Source organism: Oryctolagus cuniculus, chromosome 5, assembly GCF_051225735.1.
Source record: "Oryctolagus cuniculus isolate XC-2025 breed Fujian yellow rabbit chromosome 5, ASM5122573v1, whole genome shotgun sequence".
Lineage (NCBI taxonomy): Eukaryota > Metazoa > Chordata > Mammalia > Lagomorpha > Leporidae > Oryctolagus > Oryctolagus cuniculus.
Window position 1 is genome coordinate 96,118,072 of NC_142871.1, and position 22,851 is coordinate 96,140,922.

The following is a 22,851-nucleotide window of genomic DNA, read 5'->3' on the forward strand; positions in this document are numbered from 1 at the left end:
TTTCTTTAAGGTTTTGTAATTTTCATCATAGAGATCTTTAACATCCTTGGTTAAGTTTATTCCAAGGTATTTGATTGTTTGTTTGTAGCTATTGTGAATGGGATTGATGTTAGAAGTTCTTCCCCAGCTGTGGCATTGCCTGTGTATACAAAGGCTGTTGATTTTTGTGCATTGATTTTATATCCTGCTACTTTGCCAAACTCTTCTATGAGTTCCAATAGTCTCTTAGTAGAGTTCTTTGGGTCCCCTAAATAAAGAATCATATCATCTGCAAAGAGGGATAGTTTGACTTTTTCCTTCCCAATTTGTATCCCTTTAATTACTTTTTCTTGCCCGATGGCACTGGCTAAAACTTCCAGAATAATGCTGAATAGCAGTGATGAGAGTGGGCATCCCTTTCTGGTACCAAATCTCAGTGGAAATGCTTCAAAGTTTTCCCCATTCATTAGGATGCTGGTCTTGGGTTTTTCATAAATTGCTTTGATTGTATTTGATGGTAGAGGAAATCCAAATGGCTAACAGACACATGAAAAAATGTTCAAGATCACTAGCAATCAGGGAAATGCAAATCAAAACCACAATGAGATTTCACCTAACCCCGGTGAGAATGGCTCACATGCAGAAATCTACCAACAACAGATGCTGGCGAGGATGTGGGGAAAAAGAGACACTAACCCACTTTTGGTGGGAATGAAAACTGGTAAAGCTACTATGGAAGTCAGTATGGAGATTCCTCAGAAACCTGAAGATAACCCTACCATACAACCCAGCCATCCCACTCCTTGGAATTTACCCAAAGGAAATTAAATTGGCAAACAAAAAAGCGGTCTGCACCTTAATGTTTATTGTAGCTAAATTCACAATAGCTAAGACCTGGAATCAACCTAAATGCCCATCAACGGTAGACTGGATAAAGAAATTATGGGACATGTACTCTATAGAATATTATACAGCAGTCAAAAACAATGAAATCCGGTCATTTGCAACAAAATGGAGGAATGTGGAAAACATCATGCTGAATGAAATAAGCCAGTCCCTAAGGTACAAATATCATATGTTCTTCCCGATTGGTGACAATAACCGAGCACCAAAAAGGAAACCTGTTGAAGTGAAATGGACATTATGAGAAACGGAGACTTGATCAGCCCTTGTCCTGTTGATGAAAAACTTAATACTTTAACCCTTTTAGTATTTTTTTGGTTGTACTTAATGCTATTGGTTTAACTCTGTAATTAATTGACAATTATTCTTAAGTGTTGAAACTTAATTGAAAAATGGTCCCTGTGAAATATAAGAGTGGGAATAAGAGAGGGAAGAGATGTACAGTTTGGACATGCTCAATCAGCCCTGCCCCAAATGGTAAAGTTAGAAACGTGCCAGGGGATTCCAACTCATTCCCTTAAAGGTGACATGTACCAATGCCATCTCACTAGTCCAAGTGATCAATTTCTCTTCACAATTGATCATAATGATAGGACTAAGAACCAAAGGGAGCACATAAACAAGACTAGTGATACAAATACTAACTGATAGAATAAAAAAGGGAGAGAACGATTTAACATGGGGAGCAGGATACACAGCAGACTCATAGAATGGCAGATGTCCTAAACAGCACTCTGGCCTCAGAATCAGCCCTTAAGGCAATCAGATCTGGGTGAAAAGCCCATGAGAGTGTTTCATGCATGGAAAGCCAAGGTACTCTGGCAAAAAAAAAAAAATGAAATGACCTAAATGAAAGATCTCCACGAGTGAGATCCCAGTGGGAAAAACAGGTCATCAAAGAAGGAGGGACCTTTCTCTGAAGGGAGGAGAGAACTTCCACTTTGACTACAACCTTGTCTAAATATGATCAGAGTCGATGAACTCAAAAGGCCTCCATAGCCTTGGCAACTCATGACAAGAGCCTAGGGTGATTACTGATGCCATAAACAAGAGTGTCAGTTTGTTAAGTCAACAAGATGAGTCACTGTGCATTTATTCCTCATGTAGGATCTCTGTCCTTAATGTACTGTACAATGTGAATTAATGCTATAACTAGTATTCAAACAGTAGTTTTCACTTTGTGTTTCTGTGTGGGTGCAAACTGTTGAAATCTTTACTTAATATATGCTAAATTGATCTTCTGTATAAAAAGAGAATTGAAAATGAATCTTGATGTGAATGGAAGGGAAAAGGGAGTGGGAGAGGGGAGGATTGCAAGTGGGAGGGAAGTTATGGAGGGAAAGCCATTGTAATCCATAAGCTGCACTTTGGAAATTTATATTCATTAAATAAAAGTTAAAAAAATAAAAAATATTTTTAAAATTTAAAAAATAAAAAAATTGTTAAACACAAAATGTATACTTACAAATTGAACAAGTAATATTTCCTTAGAACTTCATTCTTTAAGTCTTAGACAGTTTAAATAGATTTATTTAATAAATATATAATTTAATAATATATAATATAATAAATTTTATTATGTATTTCAAACATATAAAAAATAAAAAAACAAAACTAGAATACTGAGATTGACATTTGAAAATATACATCCACATTTCCTTTTCCTGAAACCACAATACAAAAATTTTGTTACTAAAGAAATGTACCCACAAATATGCTAGAGTCCACAGTGACAAAATCGTGAAGGCTAAAATGCTTAGTTGGTACTGGCACTTTGGTGCCGCATTAAGTTGCTGCCTGAGATGCCAATATTCCCAAATGAGTGTCAGTTCAAGTCTTGGTTGTTCCACTTCTTATCCAACTTCCTGATCGTGCACTTGGGATAGCAGAAGATGCCAAAGTACTGGATCCCTGCCACCCATATAGAAGTCCTGGATGGAGTTCCAGGCTCTTGGCTTCAGCACCCAGGCCTGGCCATTGCAGCCAACTGGGGAGTGAACATCAGATGAAAGATTGCTTTATCTGTCTCTCTCTCTCTGTAACTCTATCTTTCAAATAAATAAAGTAAATCTTAAAAAAAAAAAAAGGATTGTCAATGGGAGGGCATTTGGTGCTACAGTTAATACACTGCCTGGGTTGCCAATATCCCACATTTGATTGTGTGGGTTCAAGATCTGGCTTGACTTCTGATCCCAGTTTCCTGCTGATGTGCACCCTGGGTGGCAGCAGGTGATAACTCAAGTACTTGGGGTCCTTGCTAGACACATGGAAGACGAACTTAATTTTTTCTTAATTTAAAAAGTCTTAGTCAAGAAAGATTCAAGCCAGTAACAGAGAGAGCTAAGAACTAACACAGTTAAGAACATAGAAAGGTTCAGAAGCATGCAACAATCAGTAATTCTGCAGAGGAGCTTAGTGGTGGGAGCAGAGGTTGATGGCTAAAATAAGGATGATTCCATTTTAAAAAGGTTCTTACATTTCTAAAATTTTCCCTTCTCCCCTGTTTTGACAAAAAGTTTATTACTGAAGAGAAAAATTGGAGACTCTGGACTAGAAGACACTAGAAATAATTGAGTGCATAGTTATCAAATCTACTCAAGTGGAAATGACAGCTCATACCTACCACATGAATGCACAAATAGCACCAGCCTTCCCCGCTGAGCTCTCACAGGCTTGACAGCCAGGCCTTCCCAAGCCCCAAGGCAAGTGATGAACAGGCTCTTTCTTGGTAATCTGATCAGCAAAGAGGATGGAGTGGGGAGGAGCTTTTTAGGGGGTTGCTAAGAAATGATTTATACTAAACTGTATATTCAGTGTGGGGTAGTTTTGCCACTCCTATGGGGCATTTTACAATGTCTGAAGACTGAAGGGAATGCTATTAGTTTCTTATGGTTAAAGGACAGAGGTGCTGAACTATATCATTCAAGACAGTTCCATTATAAAGAATTATCTGGCCCAAGATGTCACTTGTGTTGGCATTGAGAAGTCCTCCATTAAAAAGAAGCTCAAAGTTGACAGCTCTTGACAATGCCTTAAAGTTGCCAATAAGATTTTGATTCTTCCATTCTTTTTTTAAGATGTATTTATTTATTTGAAAGTCAGAGTTACACAGAGAGAAGAGGTGGGGGAGGGAGGGGTAGAGAGAGAGAGGTCTTCCATCTGATGGTTCATTCCCCAATTGGTCGCAAAGGCCAGAGCTGCACCAATCCAAAGCCAGGAGCTAGGAGCTTCTTCCAAGATTTCCACATGGGTGCAGGGGTCCAAGGACCCAGGCCATCCTCCACAGCTTTCCCAGGCCATAGCATAGAGCTAGTTCAGAAGTGGAGCAGCCTGGACTCGAACCAGTGCCCATATGGGATGCCAGAGCTTCAGGCCAGGGCGTTAGCCCACTGCACCACAGCGCCAGCCCCAGTTTCTGCATTCTTAACCATGAGCAGGAAACCAAGAATTACCCAACATATAAGGAAACCTCTGAATGACAAGAAAACAGCATATAAATGCCAAAGGAAACTAAGATCATGGGGCAGTGAATAAACGTCAAAAACATACAAGTCATCTCTGAAAAGAAGGAAGATGACATTGACTCTGTAAGACTATAGAGAATATGATAAAAGAGGTCTTAGATATTATATTCACATAGCAGAAATGAAACAAATCAATGAAGTGCTGAAAAAAATCAAAGGTAAAATTATAGAAATTCCCTAGAACATCATTAATGAAGTGAAAACAAGAAAGAAAGAAAGAAAGAAAGAAAGAAAGAAAGAAAGAAAGAAAGAAAGAAAGAAAGAAAGGAAGAAAGGAAGAAAGGAAGAAAGGAAGAAAGGAAGAAAGGAAGAAAGGAAGAAAGGAAGAAAGGAAGGAAGGAAGGAAGGAAGGAAGGAAGGAAGGAAGGAAGGAAGGAAGGAAGAGGTGTATGTGCAATGTGGCAAAGCAGCTTCAGCACCACTTGGGACACCACATGAGTGCCTGGATCACATCCCACCTCTACTTCTTTTTTTAAAAAAAAAGATTTTTATTTATTTATTTGAAAGGTAGAGTTACAGACAGTGAGAGAGAGAGAGAGACAGAGAGAAAGGTCTTCCTTCCATTGGTTCACTCCCCAAACGGCTGCAATGGCCAGAGCTGCGCCAATCCAAAGCTGGGAGCCAGGTGCTTCTTCCTGGTTTCCCATGCAGGTGCAGGGGCCCAAGCACTTGGGCCATCCTCCACTGCCCTCTGAGCCACAGCAGAAAACTGGACTGGAAGAGGAGGAGCCAGGACACAAACCGGCGCCCATATAGGATGCCTGCGCCGCAGGCGGAGGATTAACCCAGTGCACCACGGCGCCAGGCCCCCCACCTCTATTTCTGACCGAGCTTCCTGTAAATTCACATCATTTGATTCAAGTACTTGGGTCCCTGCCACCCACATGGAAGAACTGGATGGAGTTTCTGGCTCCTGGCTCTGATCTGGCCCAGCCCCAGCTGTTGCAAGCATATGGGATGGGAAACACTGCATGGATTCTCTCTCTCCTCCTTCCCATCCTGCCTCCCTCTTTCTATCTCTCTGGCACTCTACTTGTCAAATAATTTAATAGAAGTTAGTCTGTCAAATACTGTGTCTAAATAATATATGGGCAAAAAAAGAGAAATAGAAAGAAGAAAATGATCTAATAAATACAAGAAAGTTTACGAGAATGGAAGAATATGAGTTTTCAGGTTAAAGGGTTAGACAAAATATCCAAATAGCAACTATGAATTCTAGAGGTTAGTAGTACAATGTCTTAAAATTATGAAAGTAAATTATGTCTATGCCCAGCCAAACTATTAGCCAATTTTATTCTTTAAATATATCCTCAATGGGTGGGTATTTGGCATAGTGGTCAAGAAGCTACTTGGGTCACTTACATCTCATAACGAAGTACCTGAATTTGTGTCCCAGCTTTGCTTCCAATTACTCCAAACTCCTACAAATATGCATCCTGAGAGGCAGCAATAGATGGTTCAAATACTTGGGTCCCTAACACCCATATGTGAATCGAAGATTTAACTCTCTGCCTTTCAAATAAATAATAAAGTTTTTAAAAAAAGAACCTCCAGAAAGACATATAGACAGTCAGAGTAGAAAAGGACACAGAAGGCCGGCACCGTGGTGTAGTGGATAAAGCTGCTGCCTGAGGTTCTAGCATCCCATATGAGCCTGGGTTCAATTCCCAGCCGCTTCATTTCCAATCCAGTTCTCTGCTGTGGCCTAGGAAAGTGGTAGAAAATGGCCCAACTCCTTGGGTCCCTGTATTTGCATGGGAGACCTGGAAGAAGCTCCTGGCTTTGGATTGGCACAGCTCTGGCCCTGGCGGCCAACTGGGGAGTGAACCAGCAGATGGAAGACCTCTCTCTCTCTCTCTCTCTCTGCCTCTCCTTCTCTCTGTGTAACTCTGACTTTCAAATAAATAAATATTTTTTTAAAAAATAACACAGAAACAAAACCTCAGATGCTTGTCCATCACTGGTTCACTCCTCAAATGGCTGCAATGGCCAGGACTTGACTAGATTGAAGCCAGCAACCAGGAACTCCATCTGGGTGTCCTATGGGTGGCAATGGCATAAGCACTTGGACAATCTTCTGCTGCCCTCCCAGGCGTACTAGCAGGAAGCTGGATCAGAAACCAAGTAGCTACAGCTCAAATAGAAACTCCTGATATGGGCGGCTGGTACTTTAGTACCAGACTTCAGATTAACCTGCTGCAACTCAATGAGAGCCCTGATATATTTCTTTTTTCAATGTTTATTTATTTATTTATTTATTTATTTATTTTTATTTCAATTGAAAGGCAGAGCTACATAGAGAAAGAGTAAGAGAGAGATTTTCCATATGCTGCTTTGCTCCCTAAATGCCTGCAACAATTAGGGCTAGGCGAGGCTGAAGCCAGGAAGCAAGAACTTCACCCAGGCCTTGCATGTGAGTAGCAGGGACCCAAGTACTTGCATCTGTTGCCTTCCAGTGTGTTCATTAGCAGGAAGCTGGGTCAGAAGCAGACTGGAGACTTGATCCTAGGAGCTCCTGTGTGGGGTGTAGGTATCCCAATTGATGTTTTAATCCATTGTCCCATAAGCCCATCCTTATTTTTCTAAAAAAGAGATACAAATGCCAATAAACACATGAAAAATTCTCAGCATCATTAATTATTAAGGAAATACAAATCAAAACCATAGTAATACATGACTTTACACTATCAGGATGACAACTATCAAAACACAAATAAGCAATCAGAAAATTACTCTTCTTTTTCTATATAATTATGTAGAAGCTGAAGTCATCAATTTATGAACTTTCTTTTCTAATGATAGAATTTTTAATGCCTTCAGTTTCTTTCACAATACTGCATTAGCTTTATCCCATAAATTTTATTCAGTTGAAGATGCATTACCATTTTTTTGGCCCAAAGATTATTTAGGAGTGTGCATTTTAATTTCATCAAATTTGGGAGAATTCCAAATATTTCCCAGCTGTTGATGTCTAATTAATTTCCACTACTGAAAGTCTATAAAGGCTTTTGAAGTTATTTTAAGGGACAAATGTCATTGTCTTGAGTTGTTCAATATCAAGTGTCTTGAAAAATGTTGTTTTATATATATATTGTTTGTCTTAATTTTTTTTTTATGCAAGTGAGTAAATTCTGTCCATGTTATGCCATGCCAGCCACAGCAAAATTTTTCTGGTACTCCATCTAAATTTTTATTTGTAAAAGATTGAACCATTTATGGACTTTTATTACTCCAAACACATTTTAGAATTATTTTATTGGATATTTTGAAAAGTATGTTTCAGGGGCCAGCGTCGTGGCTCACTTGGTTAATCCTCCGCCTGTGGTGCCGGCATCCCATATGTGCACCAGGTTCTAGTCCCAGTTGCTCGTCTTAAAGTCCAGCTCTCTGCTGTGGCCCAGGAAGGCAGCGGAGGATGGCCCAGGTACTTGGGCGCCTGCACCCACATCAGAGACCAGGAAGAAGTACCTGGCTCCTGGCTTCGGATCGGCATAGCTCCAGCCATGGCGGCCATTTGGGGGGTGAACCAACGGAAGGAAAATCTTTCTCTCTGTCTCTCTCTCTCTCTCACTGTCTCACTCTATCTGTCAAATAAGAAAAATAAAAGAATGTTTATTACTATTTAGAAAAAATGTTACTAATTTTTGTAAATTGATCTTTTGTCCAGAAATTTTTCTGGTCTTTTTTTATTAATTCTAAGAATTTTTAATAAGTTGTTTTTTAGAGTTGACATTATAGTTTTATATTATGATTCTAGTTTCTTTTCCAATGCTTATACCTCACTTATTTTCTAAGGTAATACTCCAGACTTTAGTACCAAAATAAAGGTATGTGAAGTTTCTCCATTAAATATAAAATTAAGAAAAATGTAATGTTTGGCATTTTATCTTTTAACAAGATTTTCCTCTCTAGTCCTCATGTTTCAATTGTGAATTTAGGAGTGGAATTGGGATTGCAGAGGCCAATGTCAGCAGGGGTACTGTCCACACTGTGAAGATGTAATATAGCTGGTTTCCAAGTAAATGACCTTTCAACAAATTCTAACCATGGCTAAGGAATCATCTACTGTATTCTAATAAGAAGTGAGCTTTATATCTTAGGATTGTAGGAAGAGAGATTAATGATTGTTTTCCTTTCTGTGAATATAGAAAACATCGAGTTATCTATAACTTGGGACTGAGTGTGTAAATTACCTTGTCTCCTTAATCGGTGATAAATTCTGTTAACTAGCCCCAGATATTTACTGATTTTTCTTTTTTAAATTATTTTAATTAGTTTTTAACATATTCAATGTGATTTGTAGATACAATTCTAAGAAAATAATGATATTCCTTCCTGCATTCTCCTCCCTCCCACTGTCTTTTCTTTTATTTTTTTTTGCATTTTTCTTTTCACAGAAACCTTCTATTTAAGTTATACAAACTACACGTGTTTCATAAGTATAACTTTAGAAACAAAGTGATTCTTCCCTCCCTTCTTCCTCCTCCCTCTCCTATACCAATTGTTAGTTGTTTACTAAGATCTGTTTTCAATTAACTTTATACACATATAATTAACTCTATAATATGTAAAGAGTTCAACAAATATTAAGAAAAAAATACTGTTCCTCAACAGTTGAGACATGGGCTGTTCTGAGATAACATATTTTAAATGTATATTATGGCAAAAAGATTTAATACTTGACTTAAGAAGTTTAACGAGTAAAAGCAAAAGGACCCTAGTTTGGTGGGAATATAGATAATGGCTACATATAATAATTGAATGAAAAATGACCATTTCATCCATATATAGTAAATTTTAAAGTAATCACAAATCATTAAAACTATAGTAGTATAACATTCTTAACCATTGGTTTGACAAAGATATAAAAAAAGTTTTACAAAACTATACAGCAATACTGATACACACAGACATTTCTTTTTCTTTTTATTTGCTTTTAAATTTTAGCTTCTACATATAAGGCAGAACATGTGGTATTTGAGTTGACTTTTGTATATAGTGACAGGTATGAATCTAATTTCATTCTTTTTACATGTACATATGTATATATATATGTATGTGTATATATATAACTACATATATATATATATATATAGTTTTGCCAGCACTATTTGTTGGGAAGATTATATTTACTGCACTGTATGGTCTGAGAACTTTGTCAAAAATCAGGTGGCTGTAGGTATGTGGATTAATATCTGGGCTGTCTCTGGGGGCCGGTGCTGTGGCGCAGTGGGTTAACATTCTTACCTGAAGCTCTAGCATCCCATATGGGTGCCAGTTCGAGACCTGGCTGCTCCACTTCTGATCCAGCTCTCTGCTATGGCCTGGGAAAGCAGTAGAAGATGGCCCAAATCCTTGGTCCCCTGCACCCATGTGGGAGACCTGGAAGAAGCTCCTGGCTTCTGGCTTCATATTGGCACAGCTCCAGCCATTGCGGCCATCTGGGGAGTGAATCAGCAGGTGGAAAACCTCTCTCTCTCTCTCTCTCATCTCTCTGTGTAACTCTGACTTTCAAATAAATAAATAGATCTTTAAAAAAAAATCTGGGATCTGTATTCTGCTAGTGATCTATGTAACAGTTTTATGCCAGTACTAAGCTGTTTTAACTACTATATCATTATAGTATGCTTTAGAATCAGGTATTATGATGCCTCTAGCTTGGTTTTTGTTTCTTGGGTTCCTTTTGGCTATTTAGGTATTTTGTGATTCCATATAAATGTTAGAATTATTTTTTCTATATTTTCTGTATTATTATTTTTCTCTAAAGAATGCCAACGTTATTTTGCTAAAGATTGCATTGAATTTATAGATTGCTTTAGGTAGTATAGACATCTATACATCTATGCATTCCTCTGATCCATGAGCAAGTAAAGATATTCACTGATTTTCAAAAAGCTATTATTCAGTTTTCAATATGGTTGACAATCATACATAAGTTTGGATTGTTTAAACCATATTCAATTCATGCATGTATGATGTTAAAAGAAGAAGAAGAAGAAGAAGAAGTATAAAATTTGTAACCAAAATCGGTCTTGCAGAAGAGCCAAATCAGCGAAACTAAGGTTTGCAGAACCATCAACTCAGCCAACTATTTCCAGGATTAAATGCTAAGTCTGGAAGTGGGCATTTGGCATAGCAATTGCGATGCAACTAGGGACTCCGGCATCTCACATTGGAATTTCTGTTTCAACTTCCACCTCCTTTCCTTTTCAGCTTCCAGCTTCCTGCTAATGCACACAGCAGGTAGGCAGGCAGCAGGAAATGACTCAAGTACTTAGGTTCTTGCCACTCACATAGGAAACGCAGATGGAGTTCCCTGCCATTGACTTCAGTCTGCTTTGGGCCTAATTGTTGCAGGCATTTGGGGAATTAACCAGTGGATGGGAGATCTCAGTCTCTGTTCTCTCTGCCTCTCAAATAAAATGAAGTTGCAAACAAGTACTCAGTTTAACTAGCCAAATAAATTTTTACTTTGATTCTCTAACCAGACTCTGATGATTTCAGTTAACCTAATAGATATTAAACCTTATCAAATTATTTCTGTGCAGCAACATTATATTGGTAGATTTCTTGATAAGCCATCCTTGCTTTGTTTGATAAATATTCATCACTTAATATTGACATACTATTTAATTTTTTTAAATTTATTTATCTGAGAGTCAGAAAGACACATAAAAACAAATAAAGTTTCTGTCCACTGATTCACTCCCAAGATGCCTGTGATGGCTGCAGCTGAGCCACAGAGAAAGTTGGGAGCCAGAAACACAATCTAGGTCTCTAAGGATAGCAGGAACCCAGTTACTTGAGCTAGCACTGTTGCCTCAAGGGTCTTCAGGAAAAAGGAGCTGGAATCATAAACCAGAGGTACAAACTAAACCCAGGTACTCTAGTGGAACACGGACATCTCAAATTTTAGGCCAAACACTCACTCAGATATACTCTTTTTTTAATACATTACTGGCCTGGAATTGCTAATATTCTATTGAAGAATTTTATAGCTACATTCAAAAAATGTTAATTTTTATTTCTTATTTGTCCTATCTGCTTTTGCTATAAAGATCACCCTAGCTCCACATAATAATATGGACAATTGCTGCTCTTTTCAATTATATGGACTAATTTCCAAAAATAAAACAGCATCTGGCATTGTGAAACTTTACATTAAATCACAGTTTGCGACACCAGCATCCCATATCAGAGTGCCAGTTGAAGTCCTGGATATCTGCACTAACAATCCAACTTTCTGCTAATATTCTTGAAAAATAAGTGGAAAATGATCTAATTTTGTGGGCCCCTGCCATTTATGTGAGGGACCAAGATGGCACTTTGAGCTCCTAGCTTCAAACTGGCCCATTTCTGGCTGTTGTGTCCCTTTGGGGAGCGAACCACCAGATAGAATATCTTTCTAGCTCTCATTCTTACTTTGTCGTTCTGCCTTTCAAATCACTAATTAATTAATCTTTTAAATAACAAATAAAAATGGATAAGGGGAAAAAATCTATAGACCAATATCTCTGACGACCATAGATACAAAAATCCTCAACAAAGTACTCATTAATAAAACCCAACAACACATCATAAAGTTCATTCACCCAGACCATATTCTGTGCTATACAAGAATGGTTCAACATATACAAATGAATAAATGTGATATATTATATTAACAAACTAAAGAATAAAAACCATGTGGTTATCTCAATAGATGCAGAGAAAGCATTTGATGAAGTATAATAGTCTTTCATGATAAAAATCTTAAACAAATTGGATATAAAAGGAACATTCCTTAACACAATCAAGGCAATACATGACAAACCCACAGCCAGCATCATATTGAATGGGGAAATGTCAGAAGCTTCTTCATTAAGATTCAAAGCCAGCCAAGGATGTTTGATATTCAATATAGGTCTGAAAATTTTTAGTCAAAACCATTATACAAGATAATGAAACTGAGGGGATACAAATTGGAAAAGAAGATTTCTAATTATCCTTGCTTGCAAATGACATGATTGTATATACAGTGAAATCAGAAGACTCCTATTGGAACTCAATAAGGGAGTTTGGTAAAGTTGCAGGATATAAAATAAACACACAAAAATCTGTAGCCTTTGTATACACAATGCCATGGCTAAGAAAGGACTTATAGGATCAGCCTCATTCACAATATCTACAATAGTATATAAATATCTTGGAATAAATGTATTGAAGAAGGTAAAAGATCTCTACAATGAAAATTTTAAAACATTTAAAAAATAAGAAATTTTAAAAACAAAAATTTTTCCATTTTTGTTTATTATAAGAATTAATATCATCAAAATATCCATACCACTAAAAACAATTTACAAATTCAGTGTGATCCCAATCAAATACCAACATCATTCCTCTCAGGTTTAGAAAAATGATGCCAAAATTCATATGGAACCACAAGACCGCAGTTAAATAAAGCAATCTTACACAACAAAAACAAAGCCAGAGGCATCACAATACCAGATTTCAAAACACTATGGGGTCGTTATAATCAAAACAGACTGTTAGTGGAACAAAAATAGATGTGTAGACCAATAGAACAGAATAGAAACTCCAGAAATAATCCACACAGCTACAACCAACTAATCTTTGACAAAGGAGCTAAAATCAATCCCTGTAACAAGGACAGTCTCTTCAACAAATCGTGCTAAGAAAACTGGATCTTTACCTGCAGAAGTATGGAACAAAACCCCTACCTTATACCTGATACAAAAATCAACTCAAAATGGATCAACAATCTAAATCTATGACCTCATATCAAAAAATTACTAGAGGAAAACATTAGAGAAACCCTGAAAGAGATTGGCATAGGAAAAGACTTCTTGGGAAAGACCCCAGAAACAGGAAACAAAAGCAAAATAGATAAATGGAATTATATCAAGCTAAGAAGCTTCTGCACTACAAAGGAAACACCCAATAAAGTCAAGAAGCAATCAACAGAATGGGAAAAATATTTGCAAGCGATGCAGCTGATGAAGGATTAAAAACCAGAATCTATAAAGAGCCCAAGAAATTCAAAAACAAAATAAAAAGTCCAGTTAAGAAGTGGGTCAAAAACATGAACCCAATTTTTTCAAAGGATGAACTTCAAATGGCTATCAGACATGAAAAAATAGTCAGGATCATTAGCCATCAGAGAAATTTGAATAAAAACCACAATGAGGTTTCACCTTACCCCATTTAGAATGGCTCTCATACAAAAATCAACAAATGGTAAATTCTGGTGAGGATGTGAGGGAAAAGGTACCCTAATACATTTTGGTGGTAATGTAAACTAGGCAACAGTTATGGAAGACAATATGGAGATTCTGCAGAAATCTGAAAATAGATCTACCATAAAACCCAGCCATCCTACTCTTGGAAATTTACATAAGGGAAATGAAATCAGCATGTTAAAGAGTTATCTGTACTCCCCATGTTTACTCCAGTTCAATTCACAATAGCTAAGATATGGAATCATTCCAGATATCTGTCATCTGATGACTGTATAAAGAAAATGTGTTATATATACACTATGGAATACTACTAAGCCATAAAAAATCCTGTCTGCAACAGAATGATGCAACTGGAAACCACTAGGCTTAGTGAAATAAGCCTGTCCTAAAAAGACAAGAGTCATATGTTTTCCATGGTTTGTGGTAACTAATATACAGACCACAAAAAAAATGTATTGTATATTAGCAAAATCATCATTTTGAGATTTGATTATTGTTTACAACCCTTGTCCATGCTCTTGAGGAACCTCAGCCAGTTGTTCAAGATGAACTTCACCAACATAGGTTATGTTGACAGTATGTTGCCTTAATATAAAAAGGGCACTTTTTTCCATGATTGACTTCTAAAAATCTATAATCACAGTCAAATGCTGAGGAAAATATCATAAATAAATAAATAGTAGATATGTTTATGTTATTGACTGTGGTGATGGTTTCTCAGTTTTATGATTCTCTTAAAATCAAGTTGTATAGTTAACATACATATAGTTTTTTTTTAAATATCAATCATACCTAAATAGAATGGTTTTGTTAAAATCCTGAAAAAGTTCCTGTTTAGGTACTACATCACTTAATGACTTTTAGTCTGAAGGACAAATTAATGTCTGTTCTTTTCCCGTTTCCTTCATGGGTCATATTTTTAATCTTTAAATACGTTCTAGAAAATATCTGACCATTCTCCTTTCAGTACAGGAAAGAAATTGTAATAACCAAGAGGAATCTAAGGAGACATGATTAATGTCTAATTGTAATGAGGTATGCTAGATGGAATTCTTAAGATAAAAAATAATAAAATTTGTACAACAGGTGAGCTTTTACCAATAATAATGCATTGCTATTGGTTCAATAGTTGGGACAAATGTACTACACTAATGCAAAGTAATAGACACATTAACATAGGTTCCAAAAAGGAGAAAGTAGGTGCAGAACATTTGGGAACTCTCTTACTCTCCATGTATCTTTTATGGAAATCTAAAATGTCATTTATGAGCAAAATTGATATTTTGAGATTCAATTGTTTACAGCCCTTATCTCTACTCCTGAGGAACAGAGTTTTTTCTTCTTACTATTTGTTGAATTCTTTACTTTGTAGAGGGTTAAGCTTATGATTACAAAGTAAACTGAAAGTATGTCAGTGTAAAATTAAGAGAAAGAATAAGAAAGGAGGAGAAGGGAAAGTGGGAGTGTGGGTGAGAGGAGGGTAAGATTGGAAGTATCACTATGCTCCTAACCTATAGATATGAAATACACAAAATTTGTTCACCTTATGTAAATTTTTCAAAATGAAAAAAAACTCAAAAAATAACATTATTCTGGAATAATTTTTAAAGTTTAATTTTAAAATGTTTTACTAATAAAACAAAATTGGTAGAAATATATGTTACCCTGAAGCATTCAAGGTAGGTATGAAAATGACTATTCAGGTTGAAAGGAGGACTAGGCATATTTTAAGAGGTGCAACTATAAATAGAATTGTAAGAAGTCATTCTATTCATTACTCTTCCCTAACACATAATGAAATATAATCCTCTTCTACATTTTTTAAAACTTGGGAAGACCCAAGTTTCCTTCACTTGACTATTACAATTTTTTTGTTCCTTTTCTGTCCCTCCCATAATTCCTCCTTATGACTTAATTAAGTGTATTATGCTACAGTTTCAGTTCATCTTTTTTTTTAATTTTTGTAGTGAACATATGTGTGTGGAGTACCATATTTAGGTAAATAATATGCAAATACTTGGACATAACTGAGAATAACCTTCAGCTTTCAGACCAGATAATAATGCCTGTTCTTTTACCTTGTCCTTAATGGGTCATATATTCTAAGCCTTTAATCATTTTTATCATTTTCTTTGAAATTTTTGATGACAAAAATTTCTCACCAGAGAAGGAGGAAATTATTTAGCCAACTTACAGCATTTTAATGGCACTGCTAAACTTCATCATACAGATTTTCCCTTTTCTTAAACCATATTCAGAATTTGCAGCTGAACAGGAAAAGCCAAGAATTTGCCCTTGGGGCCAGTGTGGTGGCAAAGTAGATAAACTTGATAAAGCAGAAGATGGCCCAGGTCCTTAGGCCCCTGCACCCACATGGGAAACCCATGGGAAGCTCCTGGTTCCTGGCTTAATATCAGCCCAGCTCCAGCCACTGTGGCCATTTGGGGAGTGAACCAGTGGATGGAAGACTTCTCTCTGTCTCTGCCTCTCTGTAATTCTTTCAAGTAAATAAATAAATAAATCTCAGTAGTAGAAACTTTATTCTATCATTGAAATACTAACTCTCTCCAAAATAATAGTCTTCAAGCTGAAACATTACTATAACTTTTCCAAAACCAAGAAGATATCATTCAAACTGTGTATTTTTACTTACTTTGGTACAAGATCAATAATTAACTTATCACAGGGAACCCAGACTTCAAAAAACAATAAACTAGTCTCATTAAATAAACAATAACTTTTCAAAAAATTCTTTTTTCTACACATAAGATCATTGATCTATTTGTTAATGCTTATGTTGAACAACAGATATGTCCAATGATGAATTGCATTACGAGTGTCAGGCCAGGTAAACTAATCTGGAAAAAAATCATTTTGGCCTTCAAAAATTATTATTGGTTTCTTTGAATCTTATGAAGTTAACTTGACTTATTTATATATTAAATAGCCAAACTCTATCAATACTCAGGAAGAACATGCTAATATTATAATTTATTGGTGGCAATATCTATTCCAATTTTGATACATTTTTACATTTAGATTTTCTTTTTTTAAGATTTATTTTATTTATTGGAAAGACAAGAGTTACAGAGAAAGGTAGAGCCACAGAGAGAAAGGGAAATTCCATCTGCTGGTTCACTCCCCAGATGACTCGGCCAGAGCTAAGCTGATCCAAAGCCAGGAGCCAGGATCCTCTACCAGGTCTCCCACAGAGGTGCAGGAGCCCAAGGACGTGGGCCAACTCCCACTGCTTTCCCAGGCCATAGCAGAGAGCTGGATCGGAAGTGGAGCAGCCGGGACTTGAACAGGCACCCATATGGGATAGCTGTGCTGTAGTCTGGAGCTTTAACCCCATATACCACAGCACTAGCCCACATTTAAATTTTCATTTCTACTTTGAAGCTAATGTGTTCTTGCAGTAAAACTCATAATACCTATCACAAACTATGACTATAATTAAATTCATAAAAATTTACCTATAAATCAAAATATTTTAATTGTTATAGGGGTTAATCTCAATAGAGAGGTGAAAAATCTGCAACATCAAATGGTTGCTTCTTCTCATTAATTCCTCACTATCTCAACAGTCGATTCTTCATTTATGTGAGACTACAAGATTTAAAAAGCTTTTGGTCAAAACTGAGTAAAGGCACTCCCCACCCTGCCCATTTATTTTCCCATCCTCATATATTCTTTTTCCTTCTCTAAGTTTTGGAAACTCCACAGTCCCTTAAGATTCTTTCCATAGCCTCTATGCTTTGTCCCACCCCAATTCCTCAGCTTTTGCCCTCCCGGTAGAGGTCAAGAACTTCTTATTGCCAACACATGTAAATCTGCCTGAGGGATATCTTGGACTGAAAAGTTGATTTCTATGGACAGGGTAAAAATACTGGAAAGTTGATGCCTTCAAAGACAGACCTGAGTCAGTGATAGACAGGAGTGGGGTAATAAATACCCCAGGCTTTCTTACCTCTCTGACAAGACATTTATGTATGCTTTACACAGGCAGAAAGAGACAGCGGGAAGAAGTAGAGAAGAGACAGAAATTCACTGTAGAACTTGGCTCACGTGACCCTGATCTGCCATCCATAAGCTGAAGAACCAGGCAAGTGGGTGGTATAATTCATTTCTAGTCTGGGAAGCAGAGGGCGATCAGAGTGGGTCAGTCATGATCCAAATCCAAAAACCCAAAACCTAGGAGTCTCAGTGTCTACAGGCAGGAGAAGATGGATGTTACAGCTCAAATAGGAAGCAAATCCATCTTTCCTTTTCCTTTTTTGTTTCAGTGGATCTTTAATTGACTGAATAATGCCCTCCTGATTGACACAGTGGACTTTCTTTGCTATGATTCAAAAGCTAATCCCCTCCAGAAACACCCTCATGCACACAAAGAAATATTTTACCAGCTATCTTAGCATGCCTGTTCCCAAATTGACACAAAATTAGTCATCACATCTTCTAAACACTGTTCCCTGGAATCTCCTACCACACAAAACTACCTACGGTTTAATCCTCGACCTAGAGTCTAACCTGAAGACAACTCGTCTTATGTCAATATTTCTTGTCTTCCTTTTCCATGCTCATGCCAAATACAGAAATGTTGGATCCCTTTTTTGATAGTTATAACTATGTTTAAGTTGAAATTCAGGTTATAATCATGATATGATTAATGGGAATACAAAGCTTGCTAGTTGCCAGAGGTATTATAAATTTAATATTAAAGAACTATGTTATTATTAGATTCAATATAGCCTGAATTGAACTTTGAAATTATCTAACTTCATACACTCAGGCCTAATCTTTTGGAATTCATACATACACAATTATATTACTTTACTTTTTCTAGCATGAAATATTTTTCCAAGTATTTGTTTAGACTATGCTTTGTCATGATAAATATTATCTTCTCTAATCTACATACCTATTCCATGAATTCTGAGATTTCAAGGCTCACCTCTAAAAAAGAAAATCTTATTTCTGTTATCAACTATGTGGGTACTGAACAGAATTATAGCATGATCAAATTTAAATAAAAATTTTAATATGAAGATTTTGGCTTCATTTAAAAAAAATGTAGACACATAGTATGTGAGAAACTCATTCTTTTTCTGATCAAGCTGCAAAGTTTATTTTTTTACACAGGGGTTTATATACTGCTTAGGGGAAGCAGTAGGGGGTGGGAAAGAGGAGCTGTTTCAGGATCCGTTCAGGGTTGAAGGTCAGGTGTCAAGACATAGTTATCGCAAGCAGGCACGTGTTATCTTAACCGCAGGATGTTCTTTAGTTATCGCAGAATGTTTCAGTCCTCAGCGCAAGAGGCTATGCAGGCACCTTTCCACGCCTAGAGCTATTAGGGAGGGGGAGTGTGTCCCCAGCATCTCCTCCCTTGAGAAACTCATTTTTAAGATTTATTTATTTATTTGAAAGTTAGAGTTACACAGAGAGAGATGGAGAGGTAGAGAGAGGTCTTCCATCAGCTGGTTCACTCCACAATTGGCCGCAATGACTGGAGCTGCACCAATCTGAAGCCAGGAGCCAGAAACCAGGAGCCTCCTACAGGTCTCCCACAAGGACATGGGCCATCTACTACTACTTTCCCAGGCCATAGCAGAGAGCTGGATCAGAAGTAGAGCAGCCGGGACTCAAACCAGTGCCCATATCGGATGCTGGCACTGCAGGTGGTGGCCTTATCCGCTATGCCACAGTGCTGGCCCCCGTTAGCAACTCTTTCTAATGTTGCTTAGGGCCCCATAGATGTCAGGAGAGGCCTGAGAAATATAGATCCTCAGAAGCAGGAAGCTGTGCACACCTTCACAGAGCCACGCTAACAAGAAGGGAGTCAAAGCAGACATCAGGGAACCAAAGAAATTGTAATTTAGGAGAGAATTTACATGGAGACTGGAGGAAAAAGAAGCTGTGTCATTTTGTTCTAGGCTCTAGATATTTTCTTTGCCACATAGTTGGTACAGCTTTGATAAATAAACTAATTCCCAATTAATATCCCAAGACAACCAGGGAGATGAGTTGTCACTTCTCCAACACTCACAGTGGGGGTTATTCTCTGGATACAAGCAAACTCACAGTAACAAAGGGCTTCTAGTTAAATCTTAATGGAAATTATATTTGCATCCTGTTAAATTTCTAGAAGAATAAGGAGAAAGAACTAGTATTTGAAGAAAATTCAAATAGCAAGACATTCTTTTTTTTTTTTTTTTTTTTTTTTAACAGGCAGAGTGGACAGTGAGAGAGAGAGAGACAGAGAAAAAGGTCTTCTTCCTTTTGCCGTTGGTTCACCCTCCAATGGCCGCCGCAGCCAGCGCGCTGCGGCCAGTACACCGCGCTGATCCAAAGGCAGGAGCCAGGTACTTACTGGTCTCCCATGGGGTGCAGGGCCCAAGCACTTGGGCCATCCTCCACTACACTTCCTAGGCCATAGCAGAGAGCTGGCCTGGAAGAGGGGCAACCGGGACAGAATCCGGCACCCCAACTGGGACTAGAACCCGGTGTGCCAGCGCCGCAAGGCAGAGGATTAGAGGATTAGCCTAGTGAGCCGCGGTGCCGGCCATAGCAAGACATTCTTGCAATCAACTCACTTCCCAGATGAACTCTGTTTAAAATAACTTTAAAAAAACACTAGCACTTCTGAGGGGAGAAATATAAAAATTTAAAGTGCTAAAAGGTTCCTTTTAAGAAGGGCTCCAGCACTGCAGAGTAATCACACCTCCAAGTGCAGAAGACACAAAGGAGTCCATGGGCCCTGAACCAGCCCTCTTCAGGGTCAGCAACGTCCAGCACTCTCCCACTCTGTCCTTTATTGGCATCTGTGTACAGATCCAGGCTGCCACCTCTCATCCTAAGCTAGTCACTTACAATGCCAACATCATTGCAAAGTGGACTTGGAAAGCAGACTGCAAGGAGAACTTACATGCAACTGGAAATCAAAGGAAAACTGATAAAGAGCTTTAAAAATCCATTAAAACAAGAGCACACACCAAGGCTTGGTTAGTGTAAACAATGTACACTGTATTGCCATAAATTTGGCAATTAGCAGCCAGAAGCATAACTCAACCATAGTGACCGAAAGATCAAACACAGCTTCTGTACTACAATGTTGTGGTGAAAAACATCCTAACTGTGGAGAGAGAAACCCAGATAATTGCAGCAGGAGGGAAGCTGACCACAGAAAGCTAGATCTGCACTAATTGTTCTTCCTGAGGCTGGAACGACCAGTCTTTTTCTATTTCATTTTTTATTTTCTTCATGTAAAATGCATCATGAAAAGTCATGGTCAATGAATCATTTATAATATTAATAGGACAATATAAAATACATGTTGGCACAGTTAACAGCCAAAATGTGACTACAATATTAAGGTTGATTTATGATTTCCATATGTGTAAAAGAAATTAACTATAGAAAAAAAATTAATCCTGAATGTTGTATGGTAAATCTTTCTCATTTCAATTTCACATAGCAAATAACCATGACATTAACTAACCTCCTTTCTCTGTGCTATCCTTAATATATTATGACAGAAGAGAAAACATCAATTAGTATGCTTATCAGTTAAATGATAATTTATGATTTATTAAAATATTCATGAAAGAAAATCATGCTTAGAAAAATTGTTTTCAATGATGTATCTAAGGTATGCATGATGCAAGTCTATTTGCTCCTGGCTTTCAGTATCTATATAAAAAACAAATGATATTTACCTATGGTAAGACATTAAGCATGGAATGAACTTCAAAATGACTTCTCCAACAGAATGTATGCCAACCAGAAAATTAAGCAAATATTTATGATGCAGTGTGATTAGAGAGATAAATGTCCTTCCATCACTTTCCATATGCCCCACCTGAAGTCTTGACTGATAGTATCTTTGGGTTTCTTTATCTACTCAGGAAGTGTCACCCTGACCCCAGATCTGCATGAGGCATCCCATATATGCTTCCATGATATGCAAACCTGTACCTCCAATATGACATGTCCTTCCTCAGTGCAACACAAGTCCCTGCTTGCCTTCTACAATGTCCCCTTCCCCTCCACCCCAACACACACACACACACACACACACACACACACAGGCCAGAATTCTCTTAGAAGTGAGTGAACATCTCATCCTTGTCTCTGATATGTTAAGTATCTCCAAAGTATGTAGCACCCGATAGGTATTACACTACATATTAAGTAAAACTTCTCTTAAGAGGCTCTTGCAAAGGACTCAGCAGTGCAGATGAACCAAGATGGTTGACCATGTGTCATTGCTCTCTAATCAGTAATAGTAATTTGACGGCATTGATATTCCATGCTGCTCTATACCATACTACTACTGATAGCCCTAAGGAAAGGCAAAAATTGGCTCCTAGTCAAATCAGGGAAAACAGGTTTATTTTATTTGGAATTTATTTTCCCTTTTAGGCAGTACTTAACATTACCTTCAAGATGTCACTCTATAACACTGATTTTCTGTTGCTTACAGTAAATTTATGATAGTCCCTCCATTTCTTCCATCCCTTTCTCCACAGTATCATTAAAGGACATGGAACCATACCAGATACTGTATTATTTAAATACTTTTGATCAAAAAGATCAAAAATTGGCTCAAACATTAGAGAAAATTCAACAAATACTGATTTAAAAAGGGAAATCCAGGCAGGTTTTGCATAATGTGCATTGTACCATATGAGAACAAGAAGCCTGTTTTAAAGCAATTTGAACTTCCATTATAGTGACTTACACGGGATTTTTGTTGGTTAAGAAAATAAATGAATGAATATTCATATTTCTTATGCCTCACTCTTTTTAAAATGTAACACAATTTGCAAGTTATTATGTCAAGTGTAGAATCTGACTTGTTAGAACATTTTTAATTACTTATATTTGTATTCCAGATTGAAATTCAACCACCCTAATTTTTCATTAATCAATAATTAGAACTGCAGCGTCCAGTATTGTTGTCCAGTGGGTTACACCACTGTCTGCATCACCAGTATCCCATATGCGCACTGGTTCAAGTCCTGGTTGCTACACTTCTGACCCAACTCCATGCTAATGTACTCGGGAAGTCAGCAGAAGGTCGACCCAAGCACTTGGGCTGCCACCCACATGGGAGACCTGGGTGGAATTCCAGGCTCCTGGTTTTAGCTTGATCCAGTCTTGGCGCTTGCAGCCATTAAGAAGTGAAGCAGCAGTTAGAATCAATC

General features: G+C 37.4%; 1 long non-coding RNA gene across 1 annotated transcript in view; it reads left to right on the top strand.

Annotated features, from left to right (window-relative positions):
- LOC149126586 (uncharacterized) overlaps window positions 1–22,851 on the top strand; it is a 76,521-nt gene that overhangs the window by 29,284 nt on the left and 24,386 nt on the right. Inside the window, exon 2 of the long non-coding RNA XR_016233925.1 lies at window positions 17,651–17,750. This is a non-coding gene — a long non-coding RNA (uncharacterized LOC149126586). The remainder of the gene's footprint in view (window positions 1–17,650; window positions 17,751–22,851) is intronic.